The sequence below is a fragment of the Manacus candei genome, unplaced genomic scaffold (genome assembly GCF_025592945.1).
Source record: "Manacus candei isolate 608988 ecotype Guabito, Panama unplaced genomic scaffold, ASM2559294v1 h1tg000027l, whole genome shotgun sequence".
In the NCBI taxonomy this organism is placed as follows: Eukaryota; Metazoa; Chordata; class Aves; order Passeriformes; family Pipridae; genus Manacus; species Manacus candei.
The window spans coordinates 6,878,730-6,898,207 of record NW_026138075.1 but is presented as its reverse complement, the minus strand read 5'-3'; the positions used below and the strand labels follow the sequence as shown (position 1 = coordinate 6,898,207).

The 19,478-nt window shown below is 40.4% G+C and overlaps 1 protein-coding gene across 4 annotated transcripts in view; it reads left to right on the top strand.

Moving 5' to 3' along the window:
• The first annotated feature begins 231 nt into the window (after window positions 1–231).
• Window positions 232–19,478, top strand: part of APBA1 (amyloid beta precursor protein binding family A member 1) — an 81,103-nt gene continuing 61,856 nt past the window's right edge. For 2 of the 4 annotated variants that reach the window (XM_051789378.1, XM_051789373.1), the window contains exon 1: window positions 232–390. The gene's annotated coding sequence lies outside the window, so the exon portion shown is untranslated. Of the gene's footprint in view, window positions 391–5,859; window positions 5,951–12,671; window positions 12,765–19,478 lie in introns of those variants that run through there. The other 2 variants (XM_051789374.1, XM_051789376.1) reach the window with 2 other exon arrangements.

Genomic DNA, 19,478 nt, shown 5'->3' with positions numbered 1-19,478 from the left:
TGTATATGGGAGGGGGAAAGGGGCACTGGTAAGCCCTCTATTGCGCGGCAGTAAATCTCCCTGGAGGTCGTGCACGATGAGGGGCCGCAGGGAGGAGAGGCTGCACCGGCTCCCGCAACCCGCCCGGCAATCCCGAGGCTGCGCCCTCTCCCGCCGGGCCGGAGGCCGGGAGGAGGAGGCGGGAGCGGCGCGGGCGGGCCCGTGACGCGGCAGGGCGGTGCGGCGGGAGGGGCCGGCCCGGGCGGTGCTGGCGGCGGCGGCCGGAGGAGGAGGAGGAAGATGGTGGCCGCGGGAGGAGCGGCCGGCTGCCGGGCTTTCCGCCCTGCGCTGCGCGGCCGCCCCCACCGGAGCCACCCTGCCTGCTGAGGAGGCGGCGCGGACCCGCTCCAGGTGCGGAGGGTTCGCGGCCGGGAGGGGGGTCCGAGCGGGTCCGGCCGTGCCTCTCCCGCGGCGCTGGGTGCCGGGGAGGCAGCGGGCCCGGAGGTGGGTGCCCAGCCCTGTCCGCCCGGCGGCCCCTCTCGGCGGCGGGGGTTGCGGGGCTGCGGCGTTCCCTGTCCCCTGCCTGGGCGTGCGGCATCCCCGGGCGAGCGGGGCAGCGCTGCACCTGCCCCGGGCTGCGGGAGCGGCGCCAGCGCGGCCATGAGCGCCTCCATCCCGGTCTCCGGCGGGGCATTGCGTTCTCTCCCTCGTTTTATCCGTTCCATCATTTTACGTGGGATGTGCGTACCCCAATGCCCAACGCACTGGTTTGCTTTTTTTTCTTTTTTCAGTCTCTTCCCCCCTTCCGCCCCCCCCCCGCCCCCCCCCCCCCCCGCACCTTTTCTATGGTGAAAAGATAAAGGATAAATGAAGGGGGGAACGTGGGGATTTTGCATCCGCCGATCGATGGTCGCCGTCGCAGGAGGACGGTCGCAGCATCCCTTTCCGCCGAGAGATGCTGCCGGGATTGGTCTCGTCCCGATTTGCAGCAGGGAACCTAGCGGGGCCTGGATCTCCCCATCCTCGCCGTGGGGCGTGCTCTCCATCCCTGGGCTGAGGGGGAGGTGACATCTGCTACCATCACGTTCTGGTTTCAGGAAAGGGAAGGCGTCTTGATCTTTTCTTCCCGGAAAAGCAGATTGATAACAATGCTTGCCTGAATCACAGTCGTGGTTGGTGCAGCCGAATGTGCTACATCTGCCTTCTGTAAGGATCAGTGTTAAGAGAAGCAATTTACCAAGACTTGTTCTATTGCCATCGTAAACCTGCCTTTTCAGAGAGATGGAACCATGGGCCTAGGCTGGAAAACTGCAACATCCTTTTTGCTTTCCCCTGTTGTAGATTTTTGGGCTGTGGAATTGCGGTTTGCTTTAGAGAGTGCATTGCACGGCTGGCTGTTTTCATAGCTGCTGAGGAACTAGAAGCCAGAGGTGTTTGCCTGACTCTGCATATATTAAGAGTGAGCTAATGTGGGTGTAGGGCAGATCAGCCATGTAGCATTTTTCATGTCTTTGACGTGTGTCGTGTTACACCAGCTGATAAGAGGACACCCAGGTGGCTGCAGGTTTGTGTCTGCTCTGTAGCCATGGCCCATGGGGTCCTGACCAACTTGCCCTTGCAAAATATCCCACTCACAGTACTCCAGGTTCTGCTGCATTGCTGTTAAATCTGGACCAGCTGCACCTGCCTTTGCAGCCCATGTCAGAAACAAGCATGTGATGCCTGTGCTTCCCGAACACTGACGGTGAAATAGAATGTGTTTATTCTCCTGTGTGCTATCAAACCATAAGTGAGGTGTATGCTTACCTTTTTCTCTAATGCTGTGGGGAGAAGGGGCAGGGAAGACTGCCCAGAAGTGCGGTTCAGGAGTGAAGGAAAACAGTTATTGTTGAATTATGGGCATTTGTGCATATTTGTACTGAAAAATGAAGTGTTCAGTGAGTGATAATGGAATATCACAGGAAACTGCAAAACCAGTACATTTAGTGTTTTAATGTACCTTGGGTGGATGTTGTGGGTGTATAATGAGTGAAATGTAAACCTGAGTGAAAGATATCTTGCCTTTCTGAGATTGAGATATCTATGAGCTTTTAGGCCAAACAGATTTCTACAGAATTAATGGTGGCTCAAGTTTGGCTGTGTACTATGAATGATGTAATTCATTGGTCTAAGTTTTCTTGGACATTTCTGATTGTAGCTTGAAAGATACTTTTATGTTATGCTAATGCATTATCCTTACTTAAAATAGCAAATTTTCTGGCTACTATGCTGTGTTTTAACAGATGGAAAGCCAGCCTTTTGGAAGGCTATCAAAATAAAGGTAATCATAGATTAGACCTCTAGTTACAAAATTTAAGAATACTGTGAAGGGCATTTGATATATCTAGGTAGACAGAAAAGATAGTTTTGGTGTGTGAAGAGGGAGAAATGCCAAAGCTTTTTAGTATATCCCTTTTTGGTTACTTAGTATAAAATCCTTTTCACAATTTCTTAAGCTGTTAATTTAATTCTCAATCCTCTGTTTATGATAAGTTTTCAATTCCTTACATGTTTGGAAGAATATAAATGCATTCCCATTTTTATAACTTGTTAGAACTGCCTTCATGTATTTAAAACATAGAAGCTAATGCTTTAGAAGAGATTTTGTCATGCTGGATGTGGTGCCATGGTGGATACCAAAGGTGAAAATCTTGTAGTCCATCATCTTTTGGGGCAGGGAAAGTGGGTGTGGATTTTTGAAGGTATGAACATCGTGATCTGAACATTTTGTTTGCTCTATATGGATGTAAGTACTCCGTAATCTTTTGAATTCATGGACTACTAATTTTAAGGCTAAAGTTTGTGTCATCTAAATAGCAACCCTAATCAGAAACCTGAATTCTTTGCATATGAGATTTGAATGGGTTTTAATTGGACCAGGAGTTGGCTTCTGACTTCTTTTATACCATTTTAAGCCACAGTCATATGCAATGCCTACATTCTTTAGCTTAAGAAGCCTTCAATATGAGGATTATGTGTGTCTTTGAAATGTGGTTAGCATTTCTTTTTATAAGCAGTGCTTAATGGCACTAGAGCTGGCATGAAAGTCATGAGGGTAGAAAGAAATGGAATCTCTCTTGTTGAGTTGTTTTGTATTTTTAACAGGCCAGTGTGGGTAGCCTCTTGCAGTGGTTTTAAATTGGCTTTAAGTTGTGTCAGTGTGTGGTATTGTTTATGGCAAACAAAATCAGGAAAAACTTATCCAAAATACAGAAAAGATTACTAGGAAAATACACACCGTGTTGGTTCTGTGATATTGCAACATGTATGTGAGTTCAGGGTTAATATCCAAAACTAGTGCTCATGTTAAAAAAAAAAAAATTATAAACTTCATAGTCTTCACATAGACAAAATTAAGGAAAAATCAAGCAGAAGGCTAAAACTTTTCGCTCGCATCTCATGGCCTAGATACTTCAGACCAGATTCAGCATTTTTTCCTTTGGCATGCGCGTTGTCTGTTATTGATCATAGCTGCTCTGGATTTACATGAGATTGTGAGAATCAGACCTTTTCTCTTATGCTTAAAGATAGAGATAATTAAAAGATATTAGAGCTGTTTCAGGTAGTTTAATACATGTCATCTATAGGCAATGCAGCTTGATTAATTAAAGCTTAGATTTGTACGAGATCCTATTACCATAGATTTAAGTGAAGCCATAATGTGCCAGTAATGCATTTTTAAATGTGTTTTTCTGGTTTCGTAGACGGTGAAGATTCCTGCTTAATGAAAGAGCTAGCACACAACCCACTGAGGCTCATATATTTCTGATAGATGGCCTGTAATACATATTGCATCGAGGTTAAAGGTTTCTGAAAAAGAGATTGATTGGTTTTGCTTCACAGTAATGGTTGATTTGATAAATCAGCTACTAAGAGCAGTGTGATAGTATTTTGCTGTTTCCGCTGCATGCGTTGGTGTTCTTCTGAAAGGGCTTTGTGTTTATCGCTTTACTGAAGGGGCCTAGGGAAACATCTTTATTGGATGCTTTCACGTATGCAGGCACATGATGATAATGCCTGTCCTAATTCTGAAGAAATAAATCCAGGAGCAGCATAATGGGTACACAACAGATGTGGATGACAGAGGACTTAGCTGAAGATACTCTAGGACCATAACTGCATGTTTTTCCACTAGACCTCTTTCTGCTGGAGACAATCCATCTTGACAAGAGGGGAGGAATGGAAGTGCAGTTCTGTTTCTAAGGAGATCTGTTTCTATGGAGATGCTGCTAGGCAAGTGGCATCTCACCTGGTCCATTGTGTTTCCTGTGGTGTTTTCTGTCTAACTGCAAATACTTTTCAGGAGAAGTTTCCATCATCCAATAAGCCTCTGTAGGTAACTGTCTGTGGATAAGCAGTGGGGTTTTGTACATCATCAAGGAAACTAGTGAGGGAAATGTATTAGTAGTATTTAAAACAATAAATAGCCTAGATGAGGTAAACCACATTGGGAGCTTCTGTTTTTCCCATTGCCTAGTGAAAGGAGATGTTCTCCGAAGTTTAACCAATTAAAACCAAACCTGTTCTTGGACTATCTATTGGCTCCTTCAAATCTTGCTCATAAGCCAACAATTAAGCATTATTTAGTTCTTTCTTTCTCATGAGCACTTCTGTAAAAATTACTTACCTTTAGAAGATGACCACCTTGTCATCCATCTGAGAAAAATGTGAGTGTAGGGAGTGAGAGACTTCATTAAAAGTCTGAGTTAATGTGACAGCTGAGCAGCACATCCATGGAATTTTGACTGAATTCTTTTAGTGGTAATTTCTTTTTTCAACTAATTAAACTCTTCTGTTCTTCTGTGGCACCCTTTTTGTGCATCAGGAGTATCTCTACTGAATTTAGTTTTCAAACTTTCAACTCTAAAAAATGAGTGCAGGTCAGGAAAACACCAGCACAGCAGTCCCATGGAGTTTACAAAACTTAGGCATCTTGGCCAAGATCATTTGAGCAACTATATAACATTAACTCACTGTTGCCTTGTTTTTTCCTTTTTGGGGATGTATATCAGGGGAAGAACTGTCTTTCTGTCTATATATGGTTATGGTATTGGTTCAGTATCTAGGAGATATAGGTTTGGTGCCTATATTGATTTTGTTAAATAATTTTATTTCTCTGCAAGTGTTTTCACTTTTGTACATAAGGTTCTGATCATTCCTCTTGTGGTGGTCATTCAGAATTATTTTTTTTTAAGGAACATATTTTGCTCAAAACTTGTTGGGTATTTGGGAGGGCAAGAACTTATAGACTGGGTAAAAGAAGGGTTCTTTTAAACAAAAGGATGAGGAAAAATAAAAACATAATGGAAGATTTAAAACATACATGAATATGTATATCTTTAATTTCCTAACATATGGTTAAGTTTTATTTGTGGATTTTAAAATTTTTTTTTTATTTATTCTGATAAATGAGTTGCAGTTCTTGACAAAAGTGTTACTGTTACCATGAATTTATGTAGTGTCTGTTCTGATGGGACTTTGATCATGTTTGAAATCTTGGTGCTTTGGAAATCTCAAATATAAAACCTTAAACTAAATAAATTTAAATTAGGAAAAACAACTAAGAGTAATATCTGAAAAAACTCCCACCAAAGCTGGGTGAGGAAGCACAGCGTAAAAGCTCTTTCTCTAGGACTTTCCCAGGCTGATATTAGCAGAATGCTTTAACTAACACTCTTCAAATCCAAAGAACCTGCAAAACCAGTAGGTCTTTTATATGTTGCTGTCTCCACTAAATATTAAGAGAGTGGATATAGCCTTCACTGTTGGAAGAGGAAATCGTTACATTTTGTATGATGTGTGGGGGGAGCTGAGGTGTTTTTCCTTCTCTTTTCTTAACAGCTTTCTCACACCAGCTTTTTTATGATGACAGAGTAACTTGAATTGGAAAGGATCCCTGGATGCCATCTGATCTAAGCTCTGCTCCAATCAGGTGACTAAGACAAGGGCTGCTTATGCCGTGTTTGTAGCTCTTGGCTGAACCAAGGCATGAAACTCTGCATCTGAAATGCTGTGTCCCTTGTGGGTGTAGAACACCAACGCATGCTGAAGGTTTTGCTTACCGTACCAGTGGGATGGACATGGCTGCTGAAGGCAAACCTTCCTCTGACCTGCCCTCCTTATCCTCTGCTGGGCAAACCAGCTGCAGAAAGCTGCTTGCTTTGCTGCTGGCGTTGGGGTGATGGGAGTGTTGGAGTGAAGGGCATGTACTGTGTGAGGGAAATGGTGATCTCCTCCTGATGGTTTTTAAGTCCATCTTACCATTGCCCTCCCCCCAGGAAAGGACTGAAGTGCAGGTGTATTTGCTGTATTAGCTCATTCAGGACCCGATAATTTTAATTTTTGGTAATTGGATTTTTAAGGTGGTCAAGATGGAAGAAATTATTGCCCAGGAATTTAAAAACTCTTTTTTCTGTTATGTTGCAATGGTTTCAAAATTAGAGCACTGTTTTTAAGAAATGAAAGAATCATTAAGCAGCATTCCTATATTCCTATGTGCAGTGCAGTTAGCTTTAGCTTAATGAGAAAATCTCTCCCAGTTATCACTGCAGTGAGCTGACAGAAATTTGTATTAAGTTAAAGAGTCAGTGCAAAACCAGTCTATAGCTTTGTTATTCCATTGCGTTTTCAGTGGACATTTTACATAACCTTTCCAAAAACTTCATGTGTATTTCTGATATTCAGAGCTATTATTCCTTTTATCTCAGGGTGATAAATAAGGATGAACTTACGGTTCTGCTTTCACTCAAGAATTATCATCCCTTGCTGGTAAATGATGAATGTAATCCACTTATGAGATTCCCATGACCTCATTCAGACTTTGGCATCTTAATTTTATTTCATAACAATGAGAAAATTCCGGAGTCCTCGAAAGCTTCCTCATGCAGGACTTTTTTGGTCTCAGAGTGATGAATAAGGATGAACTCAGGGTTCTGCTTTTGCTCAAGAATTATTATCCCTTGCTGATAAACGATTAATGTAATCCACTTATGAGATTGCCACAACATCATTCAGATTTTGACATTTTATTTTTATTTCGTAACAGTGAGAAAATCTCAAAGTCCCCAAAAGGTTCCTCATGCAGGATCACACTAGGGCTGCAAGGCACATGGGAAGAGATGTTCAAGCTTGATGCCTTCTTGGCAGGGGGTTAGGCATCGGTCCAAGGGGACAGCGCCACAGCACCATACTTCATAATATGGCTCTGCGTTACCTTCAACATCCATGCTCAACATCTGACTGCTTAGCCCTAGTTTAAAGTCTTATCCAAGTCAGGCGGTTTTAGTGGGTTGTATTTTAAGTGTGGCACCCTTTGGCCCACACTTGGTTTTGGAATCAGCAATTTTAACTGCAATTAAAATTGAGTGCGGATGTAGGACACCCCCACATATTTTTCCATTTCTCTACCTACAAAAACTGTAAAGACTGAATGTTGTTATTTCAGCTTAGGTCAAGCTGCTTTTGAATGCAAATTTAAAGGCTACATAAAACATGTTTATATTTTAGGAGTTACACATACCTAATACTTTACGATATATTGAAACATGTTTAGGATTAAAATATAATATATTATTAAAAAGAACTAGTATTTCTAATTAGCTACTGATTGTTATTTCTCTTTTAGGAGCCGTGATAACCCAGCCTCTTGAACAAAATTTTTGTCTCAAGGAAAACATGAAAAGTAAATACTAAAAGCACAATTGTAGCTTTTATACAGTTAGCATTCATACAGTCAGTTTGCCAAAAGGTTGTTGAGTTCTCTACTCAAAAACTGATTGACTTCTGGTGATTCTATAGGACTTAAAAAGGAAGTGAACAACCTTTTTGTGCGTAAAGCAAAGGCAGTTTTTATATGTCACGTTTCTGGTGTGCAAATTTATATTGTATTGAAGATACTTTTTCTTCAGCCTCTTTGTCCATGAAGCTAATGACTGGAAGTTCAATTTTTTTTTCCCCTTCCAGTATATAACTACTGAAACCTGAGCAGTTCACAACTCAATTTTGATCTGCAGTGTTAAAGTCTATGTTATGATCTTGTAACCAGTGGTATCCAGAGGCACTGTGGTGCAAGTTCATATACGTACACCAGATACTGCTGTTTGTGCTATTCTGTTATCCAGAGAGTAAGGTAAGCGTTCCTTTTTTCATTTGAAAACAGAACTTCTTCATTTGTTTTGGAAAGAAAGACTTTTGCAGCTGCCAGCCCAGTAGCCTTGTATTTTTAAATGGTAGTGTGTAAAACAGTGATTTTAGGGCCACTGGACATTGGAACCACTGAGCTATATGTACTCTAATTTTACACCTGAAACCAGATTGTGAAATTACTGTGAAGGAGTTCACAGTGTGGGGTTGACTAATTCAGAGCTTCTTGTGATGCAAGGAAGAGGATGGTATTTTTTCAGTCAGTTAAAATACTTCTGAAGTCAGTCTGAAGGGATTGGTCTGTCCAGCAGCATCAGTCAACGGGAAATGTGTGTGCATAATGCAGAGAGTATGGGAAGGAGAGGAGTCTAGTTGATTTTTTTTCTCTAAGAAGACAAATTGGGATGTTGAAAGTGGTAAAAGGTATATGAGTTATCTCTTATGGCAGTGTCAAGGGAGCTTGTGTGAGGTTGGTGGCAGGACTGGATTATTTAGCAAAAAAATCAAACTTGCCTGAGACTTTCAGTTGTGCATAGTACTGTGTTCACCCTGGTCAAACTTCCTGAAGCCTTGCAAGCACTGTGGCAGTACAGCTTTGTAAATGGTTTGAAGTTCAAGTCCAGATTTTAACATTATTTTTGGCTAAAGTAATTGGTGCAGCGATTACACTTAAGTAATTATCAACATAAAGCTTTCCATGCTGGTGCCTGTCACTGGTCTTTAAGTGTTACACCCTATTTGAAGGAGAGTAGTGAGGAAGGGAAGAGATTTGTGTAACTGGAGCATCCATCTGGTACATTTTGATGACATAGCCTGATAGTGGGTTTGTAACTTGCAATATCTAACAAGGACATAACATATAATATAAAAAACACCTGCCTTTATACTTGAATTACATATTCGGACTACTATAATTTCTGAAGTCTGTTTATTCTTGCACGTTTGTTTGTTAACTGAATCTTTTGAAGACACTTGGTGATCCAATGACTGTTTAAGAACAACATTCATGAAATCAGAACGTTTTTTATCATGGGGAAGAAATTCCCTGAAAGATCTCCACTGTGCTTTGATTATCCAAAGCACAAATCTTCTGGCTGCAGTCCTGTCTAAACAGAAAATGTATGGATCAACAGGGATATAATTCTGGTAACTATTTTCTGCTGACTAGAGAGACTAAAGCTTCAGAAGTTTAGTCTTTTGTTCTGTTGCTCATCAGCTGTGATAGGCTTTCCTCATAGGCAGTAGTTTCTGAATTCTTTTGTGGTGGCTCCCAAGTCTGTTCTTGCTGATGTTTATGGCTTAATAAGTAAGCACTGACACAGAACTGATGAGATTTTTGACATGTTCAGTTATGAGGAGGCAATTGAGTGTCAGAAGCAAACATGGAGTGAAAATATACCAATTTCAATATGCATTTTATGAGATGGGCGTGGTATTGTTGCCAGTTTTAGTCTGGGGACTCAGGGCGGTAGCACGGCTTTTCTTTTTGTTTCCAGGATTATCTTTACGATCACGGATTCTTCAGTCTCAGCCCAGGTACCTCAGGGGAAACCTTCCTGTATGCTAGTTATAATTTTATTTTTCCTGTCCCTAAGTGTAGCATGTAAAAATTGAATTCCTCCTTGTAAGGCATAGCATTGTCATGCTTCAGCTCCATCTGCATGTGTAGGCACTCATGACAAGGTGCTTCTGGAAGGTAATCTCATGCACACATTTTATTTTGTATCTGGTGTGTATCTGTTTATCAATGTGAAGGTTTTGGTGTGGGTACTTTGTGTTTTAAATGCCTTTGAGTTGTGTGTGGTGGGGATTTATAATCTTTTTTCTCTTTCCTCCCATCTGTATCTGGTTTGTAAGTAACATCATAATGTTTTCTATTTGTTTCTTTGTCCTGAGGAGGCTTATTCTTCTGCCTCTTAATGTAGCCCCATTCATGACTTCCCAGTATGTGTGACGTATTTCCCAAGAAAAAGCAATGATGTAATAGTGGATTTTTATCTGCAGGGGATCAAGGTTAGAAAAACAGCCTTTGCAAAGGATCTGCTGAACCTGTGTTAGACACACAGGGACAGAATTGAATAACTTTGCGTCTGGGTGTACTTTTAATATAAAAAAGTATTTTTCAGAAAAATCCCCAGCTTCAAGTCTGGAAAATTATTGGACAGTCATAGACTGAGTTACTGGGAGTACCTTAGAAATTAAAAATTGTCAGATACATGACCATTGTGAACACAGAAACAGCTTCACAGTCTACAGTTTGGAGCCAGTGGCCTACTGGCTCCAATAAATTAATAAATTATTGTCTCTTAATGCTGAAGACTCAGCAGTGGGTGGTGACTACTCTGCGTAACTCTGATCCTTCAGGCTCAGGGAAAGTTTGCCTTGTGAATTTATGGTCAAAGAGCTTTTTCTCAATTTTACATTTGTTTCTTTTTACATTTGTTTCTTTTTATTAATGCTGAATATATTGTTGGGATGGTATCTATATGTATATAACTAAGATGGCATCTGATTTTCTTCTGCTATGCCAATAGAGGTACTCAGTGAACTACACAAATTGAAGGCCTTGTTGTGACAGACATCTACACAGTTTCTGTTGTTATTGTCTGCCTATGAAGTACATGGCACTTCTGTAGTCTTCGGTTAGCAAATGAAGTTATGCTGTTGCTGCTGCTGTTATTGTACACTGCTTTATGTGAGTGTTTGCGTGGTTTCATCAATTCATTAGGAACAAATGCATTCCTGGATTCTTTCTTTCTCCATTTTACATGGTAAACCTTATGCTGTCAAAAAAAGAGTTTTTTTTTTTGGTTCAACTCTTTGAGCTGAGGCATGACAGGAGTCCAAGGTCAATGGTTGTTAATGTCTCTTTGTGAGGAAAAGATTTCACTCTGCAAATTTTTTACCTGTTGAAGAGAAATAACAAGGAGTACAAGAACTGAGTTAAGGGTAATGTTAGAATCTTGATAGCAAGTTTCTAGTGTTGGAGCATAACTTGCTTCTGAAGTTCTTTGCTTTGAAAGAACTTACAAACTTTTGATCTCTGCCTGAGTTGTGTGTCCCTTACAGCTTGAGTTGTTTGTCTTAAACAAATAACAGAAGGATGTTAACAGCATAGGAAAGATTCTTAATAATTGGACAGGACTGAAATGTTATCTCCCTTTTGTTAATAAAGGGTAATAATCTTACCTCCTAACCAAAAAAGCTCTGGTAGAAGCAATAGGAAACAAAGCTATCTATGGTAAGGAGGACTTAACTGTGAATGATACAGTGAGATACAAAAAGAACTAAACATTGGAAAAAACGTCTCCATACTGATGTCTACCAGAATGTGAAGTAGTCTCCCAGGGAGTGAGGGAAGATACATTTTTGGAGAAGTGAATACTCAGTGATGCAAGAGCTTCAACAATACTGTAGGGAGCAATCCTCACCTTGAACAATCTCTTTCAGAGGGATTTTGGCATAACTTTGCTTTTCACAATCCAGGATGAATTCATCCTTGAAACTGATTTAAGCAGCTACTCTTTTCTTCTTTTGCTTGAAACCAGATGTAGTTTTCTGATGTTGTTTTTTTCCCATGAGAACGACAATTTGGTGGTGTGGTAAATCATTTTGCTTTTTAGTTTTACCCTTGAAGCAGCATTCCGTGACTCTTTCAGTGGCCAACTTCTTTAGGTTAACACTTCAAGTTGAGCAGAATATGGTAAAGGCTGAGAATGTATGTTATGTGTTTGATCTTGCAAAGGAGAATCAGGTGATCATAGTGTAATTGCATATGGTCATGCTTTGTAGCAACTTTTTTTATTCCTTTGCAATTGATCAGAATGCTTCTAAAAGTGCACCCTGTAGCAACGGGTCTGTCTTTGATATAGTTCCAAACATTACCTACTACAGTTTGTGCTATTTGCCCTTCTTCCGTCAAAAATCCACATAAAGTAAGACCTGTAGGAAGATCAACTTTCACTTATAAGGATCAGATAGATGAGTGGCAGAGGGAGTGCAATCAGATGCTGGGTAAAAAGAGATTAAGACAAAAATAGTAAAATTGTGCAAGTACCCTCAATGAAACAATGGGGGGTTAGTTAAAGGAAGTTAGTTAATTTTTTTGAAAGTGGTAGAACAAAGATGGATGTTTCAGAGTTAAAGGTATTGAAAAATATAATTATAATTGTTGGGAGAAACCATAATAGTAATGCTGGATTAGCAGAAACACTGCTAGGGAATATGTTTGGAAAGTTATTAATGGGATTTGGTAGTAAATATAGATCAACAAAACCTCTTTCAGGTCCTGATTGTTAGATTTTCCTTCCAGAAAGTGTCATTTCTAGCTCAGGTGTCTTTAACTGCCACAGCTGCCTACCAAAAGAAGGTGCTGTGTGTTTGTACACAAACCTTTTTTTATGAAATGATGAAGTGGATATTACGATTGCAAGATGCCTTGAGCTATTTCAGAACATTTCTTCTTTCTTCCCCACAGGAGGTTCCAACAGTGCCACTGCACTCCTGAGGATATTCATGCTTTTGAAAGCTGTATGAAATCCATTAATTTGATAGACCTTTCCAGATCTTTAAAATTGGAACAATGGTGAAATAGCATGAAGAAGGTACTGTGGTTCCCGTAGCCATGTGCTGCACGTGAGTTGCTCACTCTGGTGAGGTGACCCAACAGAGTGTGCAGCCGTGGCTTCTGGTCTTGAAGCCTGATCAGTGAAACAAAGAAATTACCTGCTCTGCTGGTGTTGTGCCTGTCAATTGTGCCTTATGGCTGCTGTACTTCTACTGTGCTGTGTGAGTGGTTTGAGGAGTTTGAAGGCACACGAGAAAATCTGCCAGATAACAGTCAACTTCTGGTTTTGGTTCTAAATCTGGTAATAAGTTGCTGTATGCATCCCAGATCAGAAGTCACTGTGAGAGTGCTGGAATGGTAGGGTAGGTCAGGTGCAGAGTGTGTGACTTCAGGGAATGTACTATTAACATTAGCTTTGTCTTTTCAATAAATACAAAACATGTAATTAAACAACTACCGCCTGATGCCTTGGGTCTGTTATTAAGGCATTTTGCAGTCTTCTGTGACTTTATATTAAATTCACTGAAGCTTGTACAAAGGTTTAACTTGAATGTGTATTATATAAGAAGTTCTACAAATACCTTGAAAATACCTTTTCTTTGTTTCTTTCTATGTAGAGCAACAAAGAATTCAATGGAGGTACATTGCTGCTTTAGTGTTGAGGGAGGAAGGGTAGATGTAATGAATTGATAATCCTCTCTGTGTGGGAGATGACCTTTTTTATTTAAAGTAGCACTTAGTTTATTTTGATAGTAGTTATTAAATTGCATTCTTCTGTTTCCTAACTGCTTACTCTAGAATAGCTTCTGGTAAAGCCCTGTAAAGATATTTTCTGAGCAATGAATAGGCTAGCTGAGTGTGGCGTTGTGGAAACCTTGGATAACAGCTGAGGCTATGCTTTTGAGCCTCAACATACAAAATCTCTGAAGTGGAAATTAGTAAGAGTGAAAGGTATTATCAGCAGCGAGCTTTCTGAGCTTAACTATATCTTACCTGAGTGGGATTTTCTTCCTGGGGATCCCAGGATTGCAAATCCTTAGATATTGAAAAAGTAGAAAATAAAACTGTCTGAAAGTCTCAAAGATTTTTTTTGATGTAGCAGGTCTCACTGGTCTGCTTCTAGCAAAACTAGTCGTGTCCCAATACAAAACCCAGTAATGAAGTCCTACGTGTGCTTTGGGGATGGAAGACACAACATTTAGCCTTATTTGCTGGCTATCTTTTTAACTTCTCCTGGAAAGTAATAGGTGGATGGGAAAATGACCTTTCAAGGAATTGATACAACTGCATTTCTGTATTTGAGACATGCTCATGTGCAGTTATTCCCATGCTTTATCTTTTGCTTTCTGTCATGACTTGCCCCTAGTTTGGTCTTGTCAGAACTCAGAAAATTTCAGTAGCAGGTTGCAAAATTTAGAAGATACCAGTCCTGGAGTAAAGCCAAGCAGGAACATCATTTGTCAAAGAAGTGATTGCTAAGTAGCTGAATTCTGTACACAGCTGAACTTTTGGGTAGTATGATGTTGGTACATTTGTATAGAATCTCATTAAATAAACCTGCAGTTGATAAGGTTACAACAGGCAGACCAAGTATCTTCCTATGTATGACTTGTAACCATGTGGAGTACCTTCTCCTCTGCCCCAGCTCAGCACCTGGCAGGAGAAGGTGGGGTGCCTTCTGATCCCTGCCATACCAGTGTAGAACTGTGTCTGCCTCAGGTGTTTTGAAATTTAAAACGTTTTCAGTATCCCATGTAATTCAAAGCAACAGACTGTCTGGACTACTCACTTTCACAATACAGTTAGTTTGTGTTGGGAGATGATTTAAAGTGAGTTTGGAAAACCTAACACAAGAGTGGCTAGCCCAGCTTTTCTCAGTGAATGGGCACATTCCTTTCCATCTTTCCCCATCAGAGAACAAATGACCCTTCTATGTCTTGTGCATGTCCCATGCAGAACCCTTGGGTGATTCTTGAATGTGTCTTCCTTGTCGCCTTTCCCATGGGAGATGCCACAGGGATGCACAGGGCTTCTGGCTGGCATCAGGGCCACTTTGTAAGTGACAGGTGAGTACAAGGTTTTAAGTAGAGACTTGAAAGTGCTGCTGCACTAAGATTTTCCATGAGAGGATCTGGGAGATGTATCTGGTCCAAAGCCAGGACTGGTGAAATGAAGAGTCTGGCATTGGAGATCTGTGTAATGCATTAAAGACAGCCATGGGACTGTGATTCCCCCAGGGCTTTGGAGAAGAAAACTCATGAGGAATTACACAAAGACACATGGAACCTGATTTTCATAAGATTCATAAGGATTTCTTAAGTCTGCTGTTCTTATACTACTCTATTGCTTTCTTGTCCCACTCCCTGTATCCTTACTACGCATCTTCCAAGAAAGCCAGGAAGCTGGTCAAGCAACAGAAGAGGGTGAGGAGAGCATCAGGCTAAAGAGCTGCTGAGCTGCTGGCCTGGGCATCCATGTGGATTGGGCTGCCAGCTGTTGCTGGACTTCTCACCCTTCCCCAATTGGGATGATCAGCTGGGACTGCCAGTGAAGATTTAAGAAAATCCATTATCTTTGGGACTCTTACAAAATAAATTTAAAATTGGCGAGTGGCAAAGAAAATTAAGGATGAGAAATGAAGTTGGTTTTGGATTATCAGCCTACCAAAAGAGCCTACCTTCCAGGTTGTTTAATCATTGTGTGTTTTTTTTCCCAGCATAATGTTATTCATAGGTTATAAGTCTTACAAGCTTGAGTGGCTCTTTGTTTTCTTTTTGATAAACAGCAATTGACAATTAGCAACAGAATATCTTAAATCTTTAATGAAGCTTTAATTATGTGTGCATTTTTGCTTGAGTAATATCAACTTGTATAAAAACATTAGGTGTACTTCACATATGTTATTGCCTCTCCACAAAACTGCTCATACACAGATAATTGTTTTATTGTTTATATTTTATAAGTTTGTTCTTGCTTGTGGCTCTGGGGAACATTTGTGTTAGTTTGGGTTCTGCATGGGTCTTTAAAGAGTTGATGCTGTATGAAGTATAGAATTTGTAGTAGTGTATCTAAAAATATATTTTAAATGTTTTGATTTAAAACTTTTTCTTTATAATTCTCAGTACTCTAAATGTCATACCATGACAACTTCTTTCTCCTTTTCTACTTTTTTCTTTCTCACTGAGACTTGAGTTATAATTGAATAAAATATTATTGAAGGAGATTATTAGAATCCTTACCTGGCTGTTTTTAGTTTCAGCACTTGTCATTTTGCAGTTGCAGTGATCTTTCATAAAAGGTCATGCTGCTAATAGTAATATTTTTATTTGCACAAACAATTTTTTTACAAATGAGTGAACTCTTCAAGAGAGTAGTTTCCATTGCTTTAGAAGAGGTAAAGAACTATGTGATAATCAGGGATACTGGGAAAACTTTACCAACCGTAAGAATATTGAAACCGTCAAATCTGACCAAGTAACCATGGATACTTGGAGGCCTTTGAGAATGGATAAGTACACATATCAGAAATGTCATCAGTATCACTGGTGCTGACTTCAGGAACAGGGACATTGATATGGTTGTGTCAGATGGCATCTCAAGATATGACTTAGTGATTGCAGAGTTTTTGGGATGCTGTCAAAGAACTGCAGTTTGATCGGTTTTGTAGACACAGGTAAAATTAAGCCACTAGAAGGAGCCACCTCTTTTTCCCTCCCCGCCAACTTGGTATTATAAAGCCACTATTTTCCTTTTCTTCTCACAGTAGTACCCTTGCTTATTAGTTCTAGACAAATGTGGAAAAAGAGACCTCACAAATAAATAAAACAATTCATTTTTAATGAAACTGCTGATCAGATAATGGGGAAGTGCCTTGACTTTCTTCTCTGAAAAGAAGACAAACTGAACTCAGCAGTCATCAGTTGGCAGGGCAGTTGTGTATATTGGACAACCACTGCTTATGTAGCTCTGGACTCAGTGTAGATTATGAGGGCCAACCGTGTCCTGGCACAGCATCACCAGCCAGTCAAGGGATGTCATTGTCCCACTCTGCTCACTGGTATGACCTCACCTTGAATATTGTGGCAGTTTTGGGCATTGCAATATAAAAAAAACCCCATCAAACCATTAGAGAGCATCCAAAGCAGGACTGTAGGGATGGTGAAGGGTCTGGAGGGGAAGCCTTTTGAGGAGTGTCTGAGGTCACTTGGTGTGTTCAGTCTGGAGAAGAGGAGACTGAGGGGAGACCTCATTACAGTTACAGCTTCCTCATGAGGGGAGGAGGAGGGGCAGGCACTGATCTCTTCTGTGTGATGACCAGGGACAGAATTTGAGGAAATGGCATGAAGCTGAGTCAGGGGAGGTTTGGTTAAATGTCAGGAAAAGATTTGTCACTCAGAGGGTGATTGGGCAGTGGAACAGGGGGCCCCAGAGAAGTGGTCACAGCATCAAGTCTGACGGAGCTCAAGATGCTCTCAGGCACATGTCCTGCACAGGGCCAGCAGTTGGACTCAGTGATCCTAATGGGTTCCTTCCAACTCAGCATATTGTATGAATATATGATTCTATTTCTTATCTGATCCGGATTTCTTCAGGTGTTAGAATTAATTCTGTTGTAGTAGAAGATGGTTTAAAAGAGAGAATAGAAAGCCACAGGGATTTGAGCTTCTTTTGAGTTGTCTGAGCAACAGAATTGTTATAATTTATGAAGTAGTAATCCCAAATGTTCACAGAAAAAGTGCCTCCAACATAATATATATGTATGTGTATATATATATAAAAATATATATATATGTAGTTTTATGACTACCTTTATAGTTTTTAACTCCATCCATTATTTTTCTCTTTTTACTGATTAGATTTGGTATGTAATCTGTAGCAGACAAAATAAGAACCATGTTGGACTTCGGAAAAATACCAATGACTTTGTCAAAATTGTAACCAGTGATTTCCAATATGTAATTTAGATGCTGAACTGAAATCTTATGACATACCCAGGAGGCATCTACAAAGGGGGGGCTGTTTACAGTTCATGATTTTAAGTGAGAGCTGTAAACACAATGTAATGACAGCTTGTTTTCTGGTGGTTTAAACCTGTCCATTTGTATTGTATATTGAACACTAGCTGTCTCGCATGTTAGTTAGAAATTGTAACGCATCTTAGCACCCTTTTTACACAGATAATGTAGGTAGAGTGGAAGAAGTCTGGCTTTCTTGCTTTTCAAGTAGATGTGAAATCCCATAAAGCTCAGATTGGCTTATCCTCTCTCTGTCAGAAGCTGAAGCCTCTGCACTTGCCTATACATGTTAAGTATTTTCACCTGACACGTATCCTGTGTGGCTGGTAGTCTAAGGTTTGACTTATGGTGGAGCATGAATTGGATTAGAACACGTTTACACTATGAGCTCAGATTATGGATTCTTTCCTGCCAGTTTACTTGTTTCCTTTGAATGCAAGTTCTATGGTGCAATTTAAAAGGGGAGTAGATGTTTGCAAATCAGTAATGTCAAAACCACAACTGAAGCCTGCAGTAATGAGTTCTGCAGGCTGATGTTGCTGTTGCTCAGTTTTCCTGGGTGTTTGTTTCTAAAATAGACTCTGCTTACTCTTTCTGCTTACTGAGTGGTTCTGCACTAGGGATAATGTCCAACATAGTTCCCAGAGGAAATGAAGAAATTTGAAGGAGATTGGTTTGGTGCAAAATACTGTCCCATCTCTAAGTAATTGAGAACAGCAATATAATGTGATTCATGTCACAAATAGAACAGTGTGCCTGAGAGAGCAAAAATGGAAATTGCTTATACAGAAAGGGGGACTGAACTGCAATATGTTGGGTACTAATACAATACACAAATCCATTCTGCTCAGATTCTTACACTGTAGTATTACCGAGGGTCTTGGTATAAATGAATGGGTAACGTGATTAGTTTATCTCAGCATTTCTGTATGTTGAATTTCCATCCAGATTGTACCTTGGCACACCTTGCTATCTGGTGTGGTATGATGTTTCTAGAGCTTTCAGATGAAATGATATAGTTAAATTTATGAGAGTGTTTCAAATTGGAATTAAGTTTCTTTTACAGTGCAAAAGCAAAACAATAATATGTTAAATCAATGCAAAGTAAATGAGTGCTAAAAATAAACAACCAGGAATTATTCTTGTTCAAGTACAACTGTTTTCCATTTTTTTTTTTTTAAATTTTGGGTGGTTAGCAAATACAGAGAAGTAATTTATACTGCCTCCGTTCCAGAAATGAAGTCTTAATCTGGAAAGATTTGCATGGCTGTTCTCTCATCTCTTTAAGATCACATCAGTTGGGAAAAGTCCCCCTCAGCTAAAGAAAGGCAAATGTTCCACCCATCTTCAAAAGAAAAAGTCAGTAATGGAAAATACATTCTGTTTAGCCTCACTTCTGTCCCAGGAAAAATGTTGGAGTGAGTCCTGTTGGAACACATTTTTGGACGTGTGAAGTAGGGAGTCAGTCATCAAGAACAGTCAGCATGGATTGACCAGGGGTAGATCATGTTGTGTTCAACATCTCTCTCAGTGACCCAGAGGAGAGGCAAAAGGCACTCTCATAAATTTTGGAGAATGACACCACACTGGGACAACCAGTAAATGTTGGAGTGCAGGGCTGCTGTTCAGAGGAATGAATAATCAGGGACCTGATGAAATTTTGAAAGGACAAAGGCTATGCCCCATTCCAGGGGTGGCAGAGACTGTTAAACTCCTGACAATCATACAAGATTGGA